Raw genomic sequence first — 22,272 nt, forward strand, 5'->3', positions numbered from 1 at the left:
AGATCAGAAAGGTCCCACATACATATATGTACACTTACGCACACAATACACACATGTCAGACATACAACTACACTTTGAGAACTGCATGCCTATATGCCCATTATGTACTACACATTCATGTATATGGACACAAAACAGATGTGTACCGCACACACATACCACATTCATATGCACAACTACACACCCACACTCCACTACATTTGTCTATATCCACATCATATGCTTTTGTGCATATATCTATGCTCATACATGTACATGAACTGCACACATACATACATGGCCCCTTTATGTACAATGCTCACACAGTATATGAGGACGAATCATGTACCACAGCTACACAGGCATGTGAGAGACCCCTCACCTACCTCAGCCACACATATTGTGCACATCCAGGTGACCCGGCTCTCCTCTCTGCTCTGGCTTTGTCCTCCATGTTTCTCTGACTTGTCTCCTGAGATGCCAGGTCCTTGTGGATACACTTGATAATGCACTGGAAATAGAGAGTTGAGGGAGGAGGGACAGTGGCTGGTGGAAACAGGGTCCAGGGCTTGGGTAGTTATCTTTGTCCTCTCAGGGGCAGCTATGTCTCTTTCCACTAATACCTAGAGACTCAGAAAAGGGACCCTTGTTGTTAGTGCCTGAGCAGCTGCAAGCAGCCACCATTTTGAAGACTGTCCATTGCAGCCTAAGACTCCAGGAGCCCAGTGAGCCACAGTCACTGGAGGACTCTCAGCTCTGGGGACACTCTGGCCACATGAACAACCTGACGAAGACAGATACAGAGACAGAAAAGTCGAAAAGGTGAGGGTAGGCTGGCTGGGAGCCTCAAGAATTGGAAAACCTCATGGCCATCCTGGCTACCCTAGCCTGACCTTGGAATCACTCCCTCCTTCACAGCTCTGGGGAGTGGGGTGGGGTGGGGGTGGGGGGGATGGAGACTCGCTTACCTCGACCGCCAGGTGGCGCTAGAGGTCCCCTGACTTGGTATCTGCAGGCAGGGCGATGATTTCTGATTTCTTATCAGTGGCCCTTCTTCCCTCTTATTTAGAAACATTGTCCAGAGGAGGCTAGGGAACAATTGTGGGTGTAGGATGGGAGAAAAGAACCTTTCAAGAGGCAGTCTCAACATTGTGGCGTCCTGCAGAAGCAAACATTCTCATGGGGTGCTCAATGCAAATGGTTCTAGGAGCTGTCTGGAAGAACTTGCGAACTGGGAGCCCCACTCCCCCATTCTGTCCTTAACGTCCTCTCCCACAGAGCCAGTGTCACAGGACACAGTATTCCCACCTGGACATCTTTTCTCCACAATCAGCTGACTAAGACAGTCACTCTTCCAGGTACATTATCAGTAATCTTTTCAAGTGGTTCTGAAGTCCACTCTAACCATGATTCACAGCCAGGTGCATCCACTTCTGTGGGGGTGTAGGTGTCCTCCTGCCTCTGTTGTGACTTTTCCTGGGGAGACGTGAAGAAAACATTTTTGTTCACTCTAGATAAGGTACCAAGGACAGGTGAACCAGTGACCTAAAGCTTCCTTCCTAGAGCACAGGTTGCAGGTAGCTTCACAAAGGCATCTCTCCTCCCCAACACTTACTGTGATTCTTATATAATCTTGGTAGAGCTGTGAGCCCTGTGAATTGCAGAGTTTAGTCTGGGTGGTCAGCATCTTGAACTTCCTGAGTCTTAGGAGTCTCCCACCTCTTTCCAGGATAAAATGTTCTAGTTTCCATGGTGTATATGTCTGGTCAGTTTACAAGGAAGTTATTTGAATTCTGAGTCCTTTGTCTGTGCTGTTCAGTAAATAGTGTTTCCCATGTAAAGTCAAAGATTGAGTTCAATCCCCAGATCCATGGAAAATGCTGAGCATCAGGGCTGGAGAAGTGACTCAGTGGTTAAGAGTACTGGCTACTCTTCCAGATGGCTTTGGTTTCAGTTCCCAGCACCCACATGGCTGCTCTTAACTGTCTGCAATTGCAGTCCCAGGGGAGTCAACTCTCTTTTCTGACTTCTGTGGATACTGTTTGCCCACCTGGTTTGTATAAACCAGGTGGGCAAACACTCATACACATTTAAACATAGAAAAACTAAACTTGGCGGTGTAAATGTGTAATCTCAGAACTGGGGAGGCAGACACAGGAGGACCCCCAAGACTTGCTGGCTGGCCAGTCTAGTCTATTTGGCAAGTTTCAGACCAGTGAGAGACTTTGTCTGAAAAGGCTGTGGAGGTGGTGTCTCTGTGGACAAAGCTCGTGCACACAAGCCTAAGGACCTGCGTTCAAATCCCCAGAACCCAGGCAAAGCTGGGCACAGAAACATACTCCAGGACCTAGGCACTCCTAACGTGCGATGGGCGCCAGAAGCAGGAAAGTCAGAAGTTCACAGAGCTAGCTGGAAGTGTGCAGCAGAGAAACAACAGAGACGGTGTCTCAAGGCAGAAGGCAAGGACAGTCATTTCTGTACTCCTATTATGGCGTGTGTGTGATCACACCCAGCCTATATGAATAAACACACACACACACAGACACACACACACACACACACACACAAAGGGAGAAGAAACACAAGGGTATTTTTTTTAATTGTTTTGTAAGTGGGGTGTGAAGCTCTTGTGAGGAATGAGAAACAGCTAAGCTTACCAAGCCTTTCCATGGATGTCAGCTGTTCAGCAGCCCCTCAGCCCTGTGTGTGAGAATCTCCTCATCTGTGAGAAGGGATATTTCTGCCAGATTCCAAGACGGCTAACATTAATGCTGGTGCCAAGGACTGTGGAGACTGCCTTTACTCAGGACTGGTTTTATTTGTCTGTCCATCCACCTATTTATTTATTTTTTGGGGTGTATGTGTGTATATATGTGGGTGCATGTGTGCCATGGCATGAGTGTGGAGTTCAGAGACAATCAGTTCTTGCGGGAACCAGTTTTCTCCATCCTGTGGGATTCAGAGATGAAACTCAAAGCCCTGAGTCTTGGCAACAAGTGCTTTTATCCCCTAAGATGTCCTGACAACCCTCAAGGCTGCGTCTTCTGAATGAGCAAGAGATTTCCAGGCAGAAGGTGGTGGAGAAAGACTTAAAAACAGAAATAAAGGAACAAGAAGAGTGTATTGGTCACTAGAAAGGGACAGGCTACCTCAGGCCACAGGCAAAAATCAGTACGAAAACAAGGCAAGCTAGACAGGCAAAGGGAAAATGGTTTAGGTTGCCAGGTGGCTGGAAGCTGATACACCTGCAAAGCTGTGTCACAGCTGAGCCACCGAAAAGAGCCAGGATCAGCAGCACTCACGAGGCGACCACATACGGACATTTGTTTTGTTACCACGCCATTACCATATCATTTGAGTTACAAAGTCACCATCACTTTTCTAATGTTAGAAAAGATCCAGAAAAGCCCCTTAAGGACAAAAGGAAATGCTATGGTTTGAGTGTGAACCGGTCCTGTAGACTCTTGGAACTTTTGGCCCCCTGCTGATGCCGTGTTTAGGAAGACTGGAATCCTTGAATAAGCTTGTGCATTCTGTTAGTCACTTGTCTTGTTGCTATGACAAGTACCTGACAAACTTTCTCATTGTTATTCAGCCTAGGACCCCAACCCATGGAATGGTACAGCCCACACTTAGGGTGGTCTCCCCACTTCAATTAACCTGATCTGGAAACTCCCTGGCAGACAGACATACCCAGCACTTTGTTTCCTAGGTGATTCCAGACGTCACTAGCAAGGCCTATAGCCACATTCCAGGTCCACCTCAGGCTTTTTGCTTCCACAGTGACCAGCGCCAGGTCCCTCCTCTACAGGCCCAACTGCTCTAGAGAGGCCGGCCAGGGAAACTTTAGAAAGTTACCTGAATCTTTGCTCCTTCTCTTCCTCTTAATTACAAAGTGCCTCTCGTAAATGGTCAGAAATACACAGCCCATCCCGCCAGGCCATTACACTAAACCCCAAGACGAGGAGAGCAGAGTCTAGGCCTAAGCATGAGTTCTTGATCCCTCTCTTCCTTTCTGGGGTAGGAGACAGCTATGGGGAAAAGGGATCTGGAGACCTAGGAAAAATATCCAGCCTTTTCCTTGAAAGAAGACCTTACCTTGTTTGAGCTGAAGCTCCTGGGGAATCTTGCTGTGGGGCCAAGCGCAGGACAGGGCCCCTGAATGCCAAAGCAGGAAGGAGCAAAGCGGTTTCCCCCTTGTTTCTCCCTATACCCTGTAGACCCTTCTCTACACATCGGGAGAGCCTGAGCCACAGCGCCTCACAGCAGTTTCTATCCGTAGATAAACCCACGCTCGAGAGAAGCACACACAACCAGGCTTATCCATACATACTTGTGGTTCCAGCACTAAAGGAAATCAGTGGGGCTGCTGTAAGGTCAAGCTTAGCTTTGCTTACATAGTGAGCAGCAGGTCTGGCAAGATTATATAGCAAGGCCAGGCTTCAAAACTAAAACTAAAACAAACAAACAAAAACCCAGGAAGGGTGAAAATCAAGATTGATGACTGTGGTGGTTCATACTTGTAATCTCAGAGCTCAGGCTGAGGCAGGAGGATTGCTATGAGTTTGAGAGATGCTCAGGCTACAGAGTGAGGCCCTGTCTCAGAGAAAGAGAAGAGAGAGGGAAAGCTGTATTCCCTGGGCTCATCCCCAGACAGCAGCCCAGATGAGCACTGAGCCCTTCCAAAAGGTGCAGTTGTAAATTTCCACCTTGCTGTCTCCTGTTTCTTAATTCAAAGGCAGAATGACTATCCTCTTGGGACTAACTCCTAGAGGCAAAAATTCCCCTGTAGCCTATCTTTCCATGGCTAGCAAGGAGGACAGTTGAACGGGTGTTTCTTGTCCCTGTGGTTCCTGCTGCGCTTGGCTGGTGCTCACCTGCTTATGTTCCTCTAGGTTATGCTGATTATAGGATTCCTGCCCGGTGCTGGCCCCTTGTTGGACACTTGTTCTGTAAACACAGCAGACGGTATCCTCATCAGAGCATCTGTGAGTGCTTGCAGGTGACTGTTGACATTCCCAATATTAGAGGGCTGGTGGCAACAGTCACTGGACCCTTACCGAATCCCAGTCGCTTTCTCCTGCACCTCCCAGACAGTTGTACACAGCCCCGCTCTCGGTCTTGTGATCTCTAAAGGTACTAGAACATACTGTAACAAGATTAATTGACATGAGGACCATTTTTTGTGGCTAAGAGGGCATCATCATCTGCACCAGGGTGAGATGTTTTAGTAGTGTGGCTGCTTTTGGGGTCACCCACACTCTTGGAACTTTTCACCAGTGCTCTATAAGCAAGCCCAATGAACTCAAAGGTTCACCAGGCTGGACTCTGTTTGACTCATGCATTGGTTTATCAATTGTATTCTATAAGGACAGGGTAGAAAGTTGGTTATATCTCTCCAGGGAAAGAATTCCTGTAACACCCCTCCACCGAAGGAGCTCACAAAGAGGCATAGGGGGAAAAAAGAAAAAAAAATACACGTGTATTGGTTACTTTTCTGTTACTGTGATAAAACACTGTGATCAGAGCAATTTAATAAAGAGAGAGTTTATTTTGATATCTGGTTCCAGAGGGGTAAGCGTCCATGACAGCAGTGAGAGAGAGAATTGGGGGTGGTACCATATTTTGAAACTGCAAAGCCTCAACCACTAGTGGCTACTTCCTACAGCGAGGCTATATCCCCTGAACCTCCCCAGACAGCACTGCCAACTGGAGACCAGGTGTGCAAATTCCAGAGTCTATGGGGAACCCAACACTCACTCAAACCACCGCAACTTGCCTCAAAATTCTGGTACGTTCTGAGGTGCTAGGGAGTCAGGGTTTCACTACAGAGATTTGGGCCAGACAGGACTCATCCTGTGATATGGCTTTGTTGAGACTACCAGCCTCAGAAATCTAAGAGCCAAAACAGAGGAGCAATTCTGCTGTGGGGAGGGTGGGACTTCCAAGGCTTCCCGGAGACACAAGAGGAAGCAGGGGCAGTTTTGTGTCAGAAGTGGCTACATATGATAGTGCTATTGTTCACATCTGGGCTTTGATGGATGAAGCTGGACCAAGCCACTAAAGGGAATATTTATCCACAGCTTGAGGGACAGCCAGCAGAGAATGACATTGAACTCATGGTCCTCCTGCCACTACCTCCCCAGTGCTGGGATTACAAGTGTGTGTCCCTATGCACAGCTCTTTCTGTCCACATCTTTGGCCCACTTAGCTGAGATGTTGATTTTCTTGTTATTGGGTATAAAGAATTTTTGGTACATTGTACATAAAAATCCTTTATCTGATTAGTAATTTGCAAATATTTTCTTGTCTCTGGATGTCTTTTTATTCTCTTTAATTTTTAAAATATTTATATTTATTTATTTATTTGTGTGGTGTGTGTTGTAACTGGGTCCCACAGCATGTGTGTGGAGGTCAAATGACAACTTTTGTTAGTCAATTTTTTTCTACCGTGTGGGTCTTGGGGATTGAACTCAAGTCACCAGGTTTTGCAGTAAGCACCTTTACCTGCTGAGCTATCTGGTCAGCCTTGATATTATTATAAATTGTACCTATAAGTTTAATTTCTGAATATTACTGCTATAGGAATACAACAGCATTTTTATTTTTCTTAAAGTCTGGTAATTGGTAAGATTCAATAATTATTTCTGATAACTTTGGTAAGTTTTTCCATGTATGCTCTTGTCTGTGAAACTGCACCTGGCATTTTTCAGTTGGGATGCCTGGTGTTTCTTCTGCTTACTTTTCGGTGTATCCAAAGTAAAGGTGACAGAAGCAGCATTCGCAGGATGCTCCAGGGTCTGGGAGCACTGACAGGGTGCTCCTCAACCTGGGAGCACTGTCCTTTATCCTCTGGCACCTGCTTTGTTTGTTGCTCAGTGGATGTTCTTTCATTCCTACCCTGCAAAAAGTTAACTGCCCAATAGATTGGGGTGCTTTTAGTTCTGTCTTCGAGGTTCTTTCTGCATCCCTTCAGTTGGGGCTCCTCCTTTTTTCTGTTTCAGTGTGTTAGGTGAGAGACACCACTGAGAGACGATTTTAGATGAAAATCACCCAGCATCCCTGAGGCAGATGCTGCTCTGGGCTCACGCTCGGTCTTTGTATATATGGATACTTGCATTTTTAAAAGCGATTTTGGTTTGTAAAGATTTATTTTTATTTGTATGAGTGGCTTGCCTGCATGAATATGTGAGTACTCTGTGCATACCTGGTGTTTTTAGAGGCCAGAAGAGAGGATACCCTGAAACTGAAATGAAAAGTAATTGTGAGTGGCTTCTTGGAGCCAAATCCAGGTTTTTGGTGTTTGTAACTGCTGGATCATCTCTCCAGTCCCACATGTTGTTTTGTTTTGTTGTTTTGTTTTGTTTTGTTTTGTTTTGTTTGAGAGAGGGTCTCACTATGTAGCTCTGGCTGGCCTGGAGTTCACTAGGTAGAGAAGGTTGAACTCTCTCTGCCTCCTACAGGCTGGGATTATAGGTGTGTGATACCACTTCCAGACAATTTTAGTTAAAAACTTTTGTCTAGCCAGTTGTAGCAGCACCCACCTGTGACACAGCATTTGGAAATCTGAGGCCAGCCTGAAATATACCACAAGAATATTTGCATAACAAGGCCCTATGTCAAAAGACACTAGCTTTGTGTCTAGGTTTACAAGCAAAATTGGTTTGCTGACTTCATAGCATGGATTAAAAAGTGTTCTCTCTACTATATTCTGCAGAACTGATTTTCTTTCTAAACTATTTCTAGAACTTACCAGGAGAACCATTTGAGCCTGAGGTTTCTCAGTGGAAACGTTTTAGACTTCTTTTGTTCAGGCTGCCAATTTCCCCTTTAGGAAAACTTTAGTCATTTGCTTCTTTCATAGAATTTGTCTGAGCGAGGACTGGTAGCACAAACCTGTAATCACAGCACTCAGAAGGTGCAGACAGGCGGTTCATGAGTTCAAGACCATTTTAGGGATTTTGAGGAGACAGCCTGGTCTTCATGAGACCCTGGTCCAAAATAAAGCAGTGACAACAAAGGATTAGCTTCATTTTGCTTCATTTTGCTACATTTAACTCAGTGAAAGTTGTTGCTGACATCTCTAAAGAGTTTGAACTCTGTAGAGCCGGGGTAGTGATGTCTCCTTGTTCATGCCCGGCACTAATCACTTGTTTTTTGTTTTTTTTTTTTTTTTGTGTTTTTTTTTTTTGTTGTTGTTGTTGTTGTTTTGTTTTTGATTTTTTTGGGTTTTTTCAAGACAGGGTTTCTCTGTATAGCCCTGGCTGTCCTGGAACTCACTCTGTAGACCAGGCTGGCCTGGAACTCAGAAATCTATCTGCCTCTGCCTCCCAGAGTGCTGGGATTACAGGTGTGTGCCACCACCGCCCGACTTAATCACTTGTGTATTCTGGCTTTCGTTCCCAATATGCCTAATGTATAGCGACATCACTTGTCTTCTCAAGATGTGTGATTTGGTTGCTTTCTTCTATCACCTATATATTTCCTCTCCCTACCTTGTTTACTGAAAATTAATTTTCTACCAATATCTAAAGGAAATGCTGCTTTTTCTTTTCTAATGTTGAAACTTAGTGCAGTGGCTTCCCCTAATACTGCTTCAGCTTCATCCTACAAAGCACTGTGTGCTTTATTTAATTTACTACAAAGGACTGCGTAATTTCCTCTTTTGTTTCATCTCTGAAGCATGGGTTATTTGGTTGTATTTAATTTACAAACATAAAAATTTCAAGATCTATTTTTTAAAAAATATTTCCAAAGATTTTATTTTATTTTAATAAATGAATGTCAAGGCCATAAGCTTTGGCTCATTCCCTCACTAGCTCTTAACTTACTTAACCATTAAATTAGTCTACCACTTGGTTTGTTCCTCTCTTCAGTCCTGGCCCACCTCTTAGTATCTTCCTCAGCGCCCTCCAAGGTTCAACCTCCTGCTCATTTACATCAGTCTCCTCCAGCTTTCTCCTCAGTCTGTCTCCTCATCTTCTATGTCTGTCTCCCTTCTTGTCTCTCCCTCCCTCCCTGAGTCTCTCTTTTATCTCTTACTATTTCCCAGAATCCTCTCTCTTTCTGCCAGTGTCCCACTTCCTATTTCCTGTCTCAGCTCATTGACCATCAACTTTTTTTATGTTTATAAGAGATTCTCTCTACATTTCCTCCTTTTAGACCAATAAAAGTCTTTTTCTCTTGCATCAATAAATTATATACAATATTAACAATTATGAAAACCATCAGGTAAGAATTATATTTACAATGTCTAGTCGATTTGTATTTGGCAACTTTGGAGAAAGTACTCTATTATCTATCTTGATGAGTTAGATTTCTGTACTTAAATCATTTTCTACCATAACTTGTAACATTCTTCTATCATAACTTATAACATTTTTCTGAATCTTAAAAATTTAAGCTTGACTGTGAGATTATCTAGTCTTCAAACCCTATCAGAGATCTGAGATGTAATAAATATTACCAGAGTGTGCAGGAAGTGTAGAGCAAGCAGCTTCCAAAACTATTGAAATGACAGAGAAAGGTAGCTTCCTGGACAGTTCCCCTAGTGTCTCTGAGTCACAGGAACATCATCCTTAGCCTTTTATCTGTCCCGGTATACAACAGACTTTTTTTGTGAAACAGTAATTATGAAAGGCTCGCCTACCCGGTCCTTGCAAAGCTTGGCCTCATTGAATCTTGTTCATTCATTTTGGACATTATTTTGTCTGCAATTGATTCAAGGGCATTTCAAAGATTTTATTTTATTTTTAGTTGTGTGTATATGAGCATGTCTGTGTGTGTGAGTATGTGTGTGAGTATAGTGTCCAAGGAGGCCAAAAAAGGGTTACAAACAATTGTGAATGTCTTAGTCAGGGTTTCTATTCCTGCACAAACATTATGACCAAGAAACAAGTTGGGGAGGAAAGGGTTTATTGAGCTTACACTTCCACATTGCTGTTCATCACCAAAGGAAGTCAGGACTGGAACTCAAGCAGGTCAGGAAGCAGGAGATGATGCAGAGGTCATGGAGGGATGTTTCTTACTGGCTTGCTTCCCCTGGCTTGCTCAGCTTGCTCTCTTATAGAACCCAAGGGCACCAGCCCAAAGGTGGAACTACCCACAAGGGGCCCTCACCACTTGATCACTAATTGAGAAAAGGCCCCACAGCTGGATCTCATGGAGTTACTTCCCCTACTGAAGCTCCTTTCTCTGTGATAACTCCAGCCTGTGTCAAGTTGACACACAGAATCAGCCAGTACAATGAGCTACCTGTTATGGGAGCTGTGAACAGAACTGGGTTCTTTGCAAGAGCAGCAAACACTCTCAACCTCTGAGTTATCTCTTGCACCCCCAGATTTCTCCTCTCTTGTGCTCTGGTTTCAAGTTTAACTCCAGTTTTACCAGAAATCATACTTTTTTATTTTTTAAATAAATTCAGACTTGTTTTCTGGTCTAAAATAAAGCCTGTTTTTGTAAATGTTTGATATGCAACTTACATATTCTGTTGTCTAATGTGTGAAGTGACTTTTTTAAATAAACATAATTGAGTGACAGAGTCTTTCATACCTTCACTACATTTTTGTTTTTCTATTGAATACTAAGAGAGAGATGTAGAGATCTCCAAGTATCATTTGGTATTTGTTTTATTTCTTATGGTTCCATTTTGGCTTCAAGTGTATTTTAGCTCTGAAACTAGTGTGTAAATTTCCAGGGTTTTTAATCTTCTTTTATGAAATGATCCACATGCCCCTAGGAAGGTCCCTGTTTCGATTCTGAGGCCCTTCTACAATATCCTGACAGCTGTGTGGTCTCTTGTTCTGACTGGCAGTGGAGAAGCTTTTTCTGCTCCTGTTGAGCTCAGGGTGTTAAGTCCATTTCTTTCTGGAAGCAGCCACATGAGACGCCTTTATTGATCTGTCCTGAGACTCAGAGTCTCTGCAGCTCTCTGTTGCTTGTTCTCTGTTTAAATCTCTCCTCCCTGGTTCTGTTCCCTGAAAATTCAAGCCTTTTTGCTCTCCTCAGTTCAGGGAGTCCTGGTCTTTGCCTCAGTCCGCCTTCTTTGTGCTGCAGCCCAAAAACTCTCCTGACAGTAAACAGAGACAGGTACAGGGTTCTCACGCGTGCTGCTTGTCTCACAGGGTGAGCTGGTTTTCTTACCCAGGTACCCAATGCCCTGGTACCCAATGCCCTGAAAACTGCTGCCTAACCTATTTTTCAGGATCAAAAAATAAAAGTATGCAAGTTGTTCTGTAAACATCTGCTTTGTTGCTTCTCCCTGCTGCACAGCATCCCATAGTGAATATCCATCACTGTTTGCTTATTCATTTCTCTAAAGAGGAATAATTAAGCTACCAGCTCCTGCTACACAAACAACTGTGAAACAGACAGTCTGAGGTGTGCTCCCCTGTGAGCCCCAGTGAGAGTGTTTACCAAACAGACTCCAAGGGAACTCGTTAGGGGTGTCTTTTAACTTCCTTAAGCAAGCCTATGTGTCTCAGAGATCCTATACCGTCTGTCTCCCATTCAGTGTTTTCCCTCTCTACAGCAATCACCTGCACTTGATATCCCCCCTTTCTAATTGTTATTCTGATAAACACAAGTGGAATCTCAATGTTGTTTAATTTCTCTTCTTATTGGTGAGTTTGAGAGCCCCTTGATGTATCAGGGAAGCATTTGGGATTTATTTTTTATGCTTCCAAATTACAGGAGAGATTCATCTAGCTATAGATTCTTTATTCCTTTTGATATTTAGTAGTTATTTATATGTTGTGTGACTATGAATCATTAATTGGATTTGGACATTGTAAACATTTCATCTTCCATCTGTTACACTCAGCTTGATGCAAATGACCCCAAACCACACTCCTCAGGGCTCTGCTGCCCAGTCGCTGAGATGATAGGCATGACTGAGAGCAATGCCTGGAACACATTAAGTGTTCAAACATGTCACATAACATTTTCAGGGTTCAAGAAGCCCACCAATCTAGGCAAGGGGTCACAAGGTTGAGAATCTTGAGCACAAGATCAGTCTGGGCTACACAGTAAGAACATGTCTTTAAAAGCGTATGCTCTAAGAGCAAGAATTGACAAATGGGACCTCATAAGGTTACAGAGTTTCTGTAAGGCAAAGGACACCATCAAGAGGACAGATCGGCAACCAACAAATTGGGAAAAGATCTTCACCAATCCTACATCAGATAGAGGGCTAATATCCAATATATATAAAGAACTCAAGAAGTTAGACTCCAGAAAACCGAACAACCCTATTAAAAAATGGGGTACAGAGTTAAACAAAGAATTCTCACCTGAAGAACTTCGGATGGCGGAGAAGCATCTTAAAAAATGCTCGACTTCATTAGTCATTAGGGAAATGCAAATCAAAACAACCCTAAGATTTCATCTTACACCAGTCAGAATGGCTAAGATTAAAAATTCAGGAGACAGCAGGTGTTGGAGAGGGTGTGGAGAAAGAGAAACACTCCTCCACTGCTGGTGGGGTTGCAAATTGGTACAACCACTCTGGAAATCAGTCTGGCGGTTCCTCCGGAAACTGGGCACCTCACTTCCAGAAGATCCTGCTATACCACTCCTGGGCATATATCCAGAGGATTCCCCACCATGTAATAAGGATACATGCTCTACTATGTTCATAGCAGCCCTATTTATAATTGCCAGATGCTGGAAAGAACCCAGGTATCCCTCAACAGAAGAGTGGATGCAAAAAATGTGGTATATCTACACAATGGAGTACTATTCAGCCATTAGAAACAATGAATTCATGAAATTCTTAGGCAAATGGATGGAGCTAGAGAACATCATACTAAGTGAGGTAACCCAGACTCAAAAGGTGAATCATGGTATGCACTCACTAATAAGTGGTTATTAACCTAGAAAACTGGAATACCCAAAACATAATCCACACATCAAATGAGATACAAGAAGAAAGGAGGAGTGGCCCCTGGTTCTGGAAAGACTCAGTGAAACAGTATTCGGCAAAACCAGAACGGGGAAGTGGGAAGGGGTGGGAGGGAGGACAGGGGAAGAGAAGGGGGCTTACAGGACTTTCGGGGAGTGGGGGGGCTAGAAAAGGGGAAATCATTTGAAATGTAAATAAATTATATCGAATAAAAAAAATTTAAAAAAAAAGCAGCAGCATCAACAACAGAAATAATGCAACCTAAAGATATGCAGGAAACATATCTGGGCTCTCGGAATCCTTACAATATCACAGGAACATGAAGGCACCTGTGCCATTGTGAGCCTAGGCTGGAAACAAAAAAATTGAGACAGAATAGGTTCTGCAGGCAACGCAGAGATCATCTTGAATATGAGGCTCTGAGCACTGGCATCGGAAGCCTAAGGCAATTCACAGGAGCTACTAAGTTCAAGTTGGGATTCCTTACAGAGTCTACACTAAGGACAAAGATGCATTTGGCTGGATTCCTGGCCATACCCCTTTTATAGTTTTTCTGCCAAAGACACCATCTCTGCTCACCATGATGGTAGAATATCATCCTTGATCATCAGGATAAGGAGACATTCTCCTTACTCACCTGAATGATGTGATGGCATCTTCCCTATTCACCTTATGAGATTGTCTTCTTTTTCCCCAAATCAACAATGGCCATCCCACAAGGGTCTATAGTCTAGAAACTTCCCCATCTTGTGAAACTCTTGTGCACATTCCTGTTCATCCAGGACGCCTGACATTCCTGAAACTTGATTCTCACACCCTTCCCCTTCAGGCTAATGGTGACTGAGGTAATTGTGCCAGGCTGTGAGGTTGAGCAACCCACCAATTGGGTGAGACACAGTCTCTACTTGAGTTAGGATGAAAACAAGGTGAGCTTCCTGCCCCAAGTGTGCTTGCTCTTCTGGCTTGGGTCTTGGCTCACGCTTTTGCAGAAGTAAAAATTGCCTTGTCAAATTTACTTTCACTTTGTTCATCTGTTTCTTTGTAAGACACCAAGAATAATCCTTTCCCAACCACCTGTAAAGGGCAACACCTTCCCTGCTACTTGGATGGGGTAGGATTTTAGTGGTTCATCTAGAGAGTGTCTTACCCACTCACGTGGATGGGAAGACAGGTCCCCGGTCACTTAGGGCTAAGTTTTTCCTTCTCTCCACTCGTGACAATCTGCAGTGACATATCACTGTGCCTGTGACAGCTCCTAATGTCCTTCCCTAGGTGGGAAACTGCCTTTCTGACCCACCTGACTTGTTTTTCCTCTCCATGAGCCCCACCTTTTCATGCACGGCAGGCTACTCTGTGCTCTGTCAGGTTGCCTTAGTCTGCTGGGCACCTCTCTGCTATGCTCGGCTTACTAAGTGGCTCCACTTTCAACATACCCATTGTTTCCCAACACTTAGGTGCCTGTTCGAGCTTTCCCAAATGAGTCACTGCATAGGTGACTTCCTGATCATCATTTGGCAAACATAATACAGATACTAAATTCAACAGTACTTATTGGACCAACTGTATTAGGAACTGCTGATCTGTTTTTGATTTAAAACATTTATTTGTGTGTGTGTGTGTGTGTGTATGTATGTATATATATATATATATATATATATATATATATATATAACCTTTTGTTATATATAGTATAACCTTTTAGGTTATTTTATATATATATATATATTCTATTTCCAATAACTTTAAGCTGTCTGAGAAATTGAATTTTATAGAGCAGTTTGTGGAGAACTGTCCAATTTCAAATATGAGTCTTCCACAATGCCTTCCTCAACTTAAACTTTAAGCCAAAACAGTTTCTTTCTTCCATTAAATTGTTTTTGTTATGTATTTGTCACAACAATAAGAAAAAATGCATATTAATTATACTTTGAAAATACTCATAGTAGTTGCTCTATATTTCATGTTAGATAAATATTTACAGCTAACAAAACACAGTTTCACAGGTGGTATGAACGTAACAAGAGAAATAATTCTACTGCTTCTCCCTGACCCTGTACAGGTTCATTCTGCACATTCTGCCATTTATCAAAAGCACACATAGGCTGAAATCCTCAAAGATGCTGTCATGAGTATATTTGAATAAACTTACCTGTCATGTTTTGGTTTTGTCTAGTTTTATCAGTTTTCCTTTTCTTTCCCCTCCTCTCTCCCCCTTTCCTTCCTTTCTTACTGACCAGGCTGAGTTCGAACTCACAATCCTTCTCAAGGATTTGTTTTCAAGAACTAGAATTACCAGTGTGTATCACCGGGGCCTGGTAACTCTTACCTAAATTAAAGATTTGTTTATTTACTATTTTATGTATTTGAGTGATCTATGGCCACGAACTCCTGCACAAGACAAGAGGGCGTCAGATCACATTACAGATGGTTGTGAGCCACCATGTGGGTGCTGGGAATTGAACTTAGGATCTCTGGGGAGCAGCCAGTGCTTTTAATTACCAAGCAATCTCTCCTCCTACCTAAATCAAATGTCAACTAAAAATGAGGAAAATTGACATTTTATGTTGCCTTCACTAGTTTCTTCTCTGGTATTCTTCCTTTATTTGGTTCTGAGTTACTGACTTTATCACTAACCCCGTCAGAAAAACTCGCTTCAGTATCTTGGGGCTAGGAATATATTTTAGTTGGTATAGTGCTTGTCTCCCATGCATGCAAACCAGGTTTAGATTCCAGCACTTCAAAACTCAACTAAACAAAGCTAAAAGGAGAATGAAGAACTTCTTTCAGTGTTCCTGCCAGGGTGGGTCCACTGTGTGTATTCCTATTGCTTTGTGAGGATTTTTAAGGACATAGTCAACTCCAGCAAGAAGGTTGCTATGTCTTGCGACATTTCACACCATATCACTGTCTTATTTGTAAAATTTCTGAAACAAAGCTGTAAATAATTATCCTCTTTGCTTTCTGTGTGAGATATTTTCCTCTTCTTTCAAGAATTTTAGAAAATGTCTCTTTGGTTTTGTCTTGCATTTATCCTGCCCTAGTGTTTCCTGAGTTTCCTCTACCTTTTGTTTGACATCTAACAGTAATTTGGGGGGGAATTCTGAGCTGTATGCTTCCGATGTTGCTTCTAGTCCTCTCTTTATTTACTGTTCTCCTGGTATTCCTGTCAGAAATATTCACACCTTCTCCATTGCCCACATGGCTTTCTTTCTGTTCATCTCCTCTGTTCTAGTCAGGCCTCTCTGCTGGGGGGGTGGGGGGTGGGCAGGCCTTCTTAAGAAAAGCAGAGCATGTGGAACAGGCCACAGGAGCCTCCTTCTCTGCCTACTATGCATTCCTGGGAGGTGTTTCTTAGATCTTCTCTAATCCATAGAGCCCTTGGAGCTGAGTCTCTCGGAGCATATAGTTTCACACTGGGTCCTCTTGGCATTCTGAGCCCCTTGCCCTTCATCAACTAGGTGGCAGGTTGTTCTGCTGTGGTTTCTACTCTGCTGAATCAATGATTCTTTGTTTTCCTCGGTCTGTCTCTCTAGTTTATCTGGAAGGGGCATTTGCCCCATGACCTTGATTCTCCGACACATCCTTAGATCTGCTGATTTTTCTAGGTGTTTTATCAGCATATTACTGTGGTTGCTAGGACGGAGTGTCCCCATTAATTATCTTTTTGAGCATGCCATCTGTTCCCTACTGGGATTCCGACTAACACAGTAATTGGTAGCAGAAGTGGTCCCAGGAAACAGACTTTTGGAGTGGGATTCTAGTACAGAGTGAGGAGCACATGGATGTACTCCTTGCTGGGGCGAGTGAAACATTGGGAGTTGGTATCACATGGTGACACACTCCCTTCAGTGATGGCAAGGGATTCACCATAAGCAGAGGGATAATCAATGGAGTAGATAAGGGCTAAGGCACTTGGTTGTTATAACAGAAGATGTCTATGGAAGAGAATGGGATGGCCGCTTGTGTCCTTTCTGGGAGCTGTATACACAGGACTTGACATTTCCAGCCTTGGGTATGCCAACACTCTCTGGCCAAAGACTTCCAAGAGCACACCTCCAGCCGAACAAAGCAGGGTCATGGCTCACTTCTTTCCAGGAGAACCCAGATGATGGAAACTGCAGAGTGGCTTTAAGAGGGCAGTATAGTAAGATGACAAGATGTCTCAGCTGGTAAAGGTGCCTGCTTCCAAGCATAACCTGAGTTTGATCCCCGGGACCAGTGTGGTGGAAGGAGAGAACCAACTCCCATAAGTCGTCCTCTGACACATGTACATATGCAGTACACCCACAGACAAACACTACCGTGGGGCAAATTTTCCCTTGGAAGATCTCTCTCTCTCTCTCTCTCTCTCTCACACACACACACACACACACACACACACACACACACACACACACCTCTCCTTGCACCAGAAAAAGAATACAACAGAGACCACAGTTACAATTGAACCAAAGTCCAATTTGGTGAACTGATGAGCTTTTATTGAGGTTACTTATAGCAATATGGGTGGTGGATTAGTTACAAGGATCAAAGATGACTCAAAAGCAATTGCATCACTGAAAAGTCCACCCCAACACAAAGGATGCAATCTTGGAGCTCTCTGCACGACTTACAGGTGGCTCGACAGTCCAAGAATCCTCTTCTCTCTCCATTGCAGCTCAGCTGATAAGAGTGTCCTCTCCCAGAAGTTACTTAGTTCTTTTTATACTGCTGATGATGTACTGTAAGAATGACGTTTCTATTTTCCCAGATATAGGACCTAGATATAGGCCCTCCTAAGGCTCATGAGAGAATGTTTTAATTCAGAAACCTGACATACATCATACAAGCATGCAAATACACACGCAAAATAAATAAAATACACGCAAAATAAATAAAATAAATAACAAAGATATGAGAAACATTTTTTCTGTCAAAAGTAGTCATCTCAATAAAACTTTGCTGTTTCCCAGAATTCCCTTTTCATTTTTGAATCTATTAGCTAATTGTATCAGAATGTGAGATTGAGCTCCCACCAATGGAATAATCCTTATGTCAAGAATAAAGACAGAGACCATCTTGGTAAGTGTGTTCAGTATCCCTGTTTGGGTTCTGGCATACTCTTTTTGCAAAAAGAAATCACTTTGCCAAATTCTTTTACTCTGTTCATGTGTTCCTTTGTGCAACACCAAGATTGTCCTTTTCCCAATAAAAATGACAGCACAGGAACATATGGGAGAGAGTTTGGGAAGTGGGATTTTGCCTGGATTGGATGATGCTAGGAAGAAGAGGCAAGTCTATTACTAGATTTTTAGAAATTCTTGTGTAAACAGAACAATATGAGACTGAGGCTAGTCTGGCCTCATGACTGTCATACTAGATAGGATTAGAGACAGTCCTGCTTATTTGGCTTGGATGTGTGCTAGTTGCTTTCTATTGCTATGATAAACACCATGACCAAAAGCAACCTGAGAAGGAAAGAGTTTATTTGGCTTACATGTGCCAATCATTTCTAACACTGAGGGAATCCAAGTCAGCAACTCAAGTAGAACAGGGATCTATGAAGCAGGAACTGAATCAGAAGGCATGGAAAAACACTGCTTACTAGCTTGCTTTTCAGGGCTTGCTAAGTTTGCTTTCTTATCAGACCCAGGGGCTTACCATAGTAGGCTGCCCCCTCCCACACACTCTTAACAATTAATCAAGAAAATGTCCCACAGATTTGCCTATAGGACAATCTGATGGAAGTATTTTTTTTCAGTTGAGGATCCGTCTTGCCAGATGATTTTAGCTTCTGGTAAGTTGACCACCACCACCACCACCACCAACGATCACAAACACAAAACCAACCAGTACAAAAGTATTCAGACAGATTGTTCTCATGTCATAGCCTAGTGTTCACACACTGGCCTTGCTTATCTAACCTGCTCATGACTTGCCAAAATACCAGAGTGAGAACAGTAGACTATGTGCCCAAAGTGACCACCAACTGGGGACTGTGTTGAATCCTGGCTTTTTGGGCTGTGCCCTAGATAACTCCACTTACAATCAGCACTTGGTCTGATTTTGAGTGAAAATGCTCTTCACTTTGTTGAGCACACAGACAATACTACCTGTCCAGCACTACCCATAATATAGACTGAAAAATCACTCGTTTGTGCAAGCAAGAGTACCACCTATGAATTTATCAAACTATACTGGGGAATATGGGTGTATTAAAATAGCATTAGAGAGACATGGAGAGAAGGATCAGTTGTAAAGGAGCACTGGCTGCTCTTTCGGGGGACCTGGGTTCTATTCCCAGCACTCACACTATGGCTCACAACTGTAACTCTAATTCCAGGAGACCCAATGCCTTATTTTCTGGCTTTCTCAGACATCAGGCATACATGTGGTACACAGACTATACATTCAGACACAGGCACACACACACACACACACACACACACAGAGAGAGAGAGAGAGAGAGAGAGAGAGAGAGAGAGAGAGAGAGAGAGAGAGGGAGAGAGAGAGAGACTTAAAAAATCAGAGCCTGTAGACTTACTGAACATACTAGACTAACAAAGGATGCACCCCTCATCCTCCCTCCCTTCCCTCCCCCCCACCCCTCACCCCTCCCCCTGTTGGAAATAAGATAATACAAACTCAGGACATGAAAATAAAGCAGTTATTTGGAACTTCAAAGCATGGGTCAAATAGCTCACTTCCTACACTTCCTAAAAGTTTAGCAATCTTCCAAAACAGGACCACCAACTGGGGACGAAATGTCTAAGCACACGAGGCCATGGGAGTATTCCACAACAACGGATATGTGGACAATCTTGCTACTTCCAACTTCTTTCTTTCTTCTTTTAGGTTTTACTCTTTTTTCTTATAAATTTGGCAAGCTTTTTGATAAATTGAGATTAGCAACCCTGTCAGATATATAGGAGGTGTTTTGTCACTTTTAAAATTTTGAGGTAAAAACTGCATACATGACAACACACAGATCACAAGTACATAACTGAATGGGTTTTGACAACCTTTTTTATTTTTTAAAGATTTAATTTTTTATGCATTTGAGTTCACTTTTGCTGTCTTCAGACACATCAGAAGAGAGCCTCGGATCCTATTACAGATGGTTGTGAACCACCATGTGGTTGCTGGGAATTGAACTCAGGACCTCTGGAAGAGCAGTTGGTGCTCTTTACTGCTGAGCCATCTCTCCAGCCCAATTTTGACAATCATATACATTTATGTAACTAATAACAGTTGTCAGATGATTGGATTTTTTAGTATGGAAACAAAAGAAATGGGACCAACCCCTGTATGGTGGACATCATGGGCAAAGCTTTGCGAATTAATGCCAGTTGAAGAGGTAACTAGGCTGCTCACTCAACTAAGGTAGCAGCAGGCTTTTATTGATTTTTTTTTTCTGAGAAAGACTAAAGTTTGGTAATTTTTCATTGTCCATGGGAATGTTTTCCTCCTTGTGGAAAGTATTCTGGCCTTCAAGTCTACTTAGTTGATTTAATCTAGGAAGTTTTAAGTTATGTATAGAACTTGTATCAGTGCCTTACTTAAACATCCTGGCCTTGTGATTTGGTCTGAGGCTTAAAAGGTCAGATAATTCAGTCACTATACTTGGCAAGAAGAAGCACATACCAGCTCCAATGTCCAAGTTAGCCCTGTGGTCTTGGACATAACTGCTTTTTGCCCTTTGCTTTGTAGCCCAGACTGGCCTTGATTTCCCAGTCCAGCTCCCACCTCAGCCTCCTGATTGTCAGGATTATAGATCTGTGCCACTGTTCCCAGCAGCAACACATTTCTCAGAATTTCTGTTTGTCTCCATGCAGAGTTGAGTAGGCTCTTGTGGCAGTTGAGCCCATAGGCTCATATTGGATAGTTGATTCTCAGTGGTGTATTTGAGAATGGTTAGGTGTGGCCTTGTTGGAGGAAGTATGTCACTGGGGAAAGACTTTGAGGTTTCAAATGACTGATACCATTCCTAATATGCTTGCTGTCTCCTGTCTGCCTCTCAGTGGTGGCTCCAGCCACTTGCTATTCCTGATCCACCATCATGGACTCTAACCTTCTGAAACCATAAATCTAAATTAAACTCTTCTTTAAGTTACCTTGGTCTTATCACATCAATAGAAAAGCACTACAAATCTAAGATAAGAGTGAAGGCAAAAGAGGGGACAAATACAAGATGATGTACACAGAGTTGTTAAGCCTTTCATTCATTTTCTGTTACCCATAACATCTCTCTGTCGAGTGAAGTCAGTACTAACAGCAGAGCTAGTTTTTAAGTTTCTGCAAAGTAACCTAGGCAAACTTTACCATAGCCTACCTATACCAGAGTTTTTATCTGCAGCAAATCTAGTAGAAACAAGTAAGAGTATATGCAGTCATGTGATCCCCATTAGAGAACTTTTAAGTCAAGAAAGAACAAATTCTGTGATTCTGCTCTGACAGACTGTTGGAGCTTGAACTGACTTCAGGGACTTACTGAAACATTTTATAAAATCAAGTTTTTCCTCGGGAACAATTCCTCCTTGTTGTTGTTGTTGTTGTTGTTGGTGGTGGTGGTGGTGGTGGTAGTGTGTGTGTGTGTGTTTAAACCTGCTTAATATTGAAGGATTTGGGCTTCATCAGAGGCCATATGTGTGGACATCTCTAGCCCAATCAATTTTACCTCATCTTAGTCACAAGGGGTTCCTATCTGCTATCCAGATATAATTTTATACAACAGGTTGTCTGCTGAATGTTTAGACACAAGTCACAGGTTTTGTCTATAACCAAGAGGAAAGGATTGTATGGCTATATGGATACCAGGAGAGATCAAGGATCTCTTTAAAACTGTCTGCCACAATAGATAGTCTTTCGTGTCTTAGCTTTATCAGCATAGAAATGACAGTTTGGGCAACAGGAGCTAGAGACCAGTGAAAACTGGATAGTCCAGTGTCCAGGAACAGAGCCCAGATGCAGTCCCACGTTATGTCAAGGTAGAGACTGTCACTGGAGTTGGATGATGTGATCTTAAAGATGAAAGGAACACAAGAGAGCATGGGGTGGTGAGCAGATGTTCTAGGAGTAATGACAGTACCGAGTCTATTGCAGCACAAGTTAAAGGGGGCCTATAGATTGGTGTCCACCATAGGGTAAACTCCTTATAGGAACTTCCCTGAGTCTGTCTGGCCAAAGATTCTTCTGAAGAGTGCTCTGAAAAGGCAAGAGTGGGTGGCCTGGGTTTCCTAGGGACATAGCTTCATCTCTTCCATTCATTTAGCAAATCCAAGGCTGGTGGAAGTTTTCCTTCCCACTCCTGTTTCTCTTTCAGCATATTTTCTTTTTTTAAAATTTAAATATAAATGTTCTCCCTCCTACAGAATTTTGAGGTAATTCAAGAGCTTGAAGGTAGTTGGTTCTA

The sequence above is a fragment of the Apodemus sylvaticus genome, chromosome 1 (assembly GCF_947179515.1).
Source record: "Apodemus sylvaticus chromosome 1, mApoSyl1.1, whole genome shotgun sequence".
NCBI lineage: Eukaryota > Metazoa > Chordata > Mammalia > Rodentia > Muridae > Apodemus > Apodemus sylvaticus.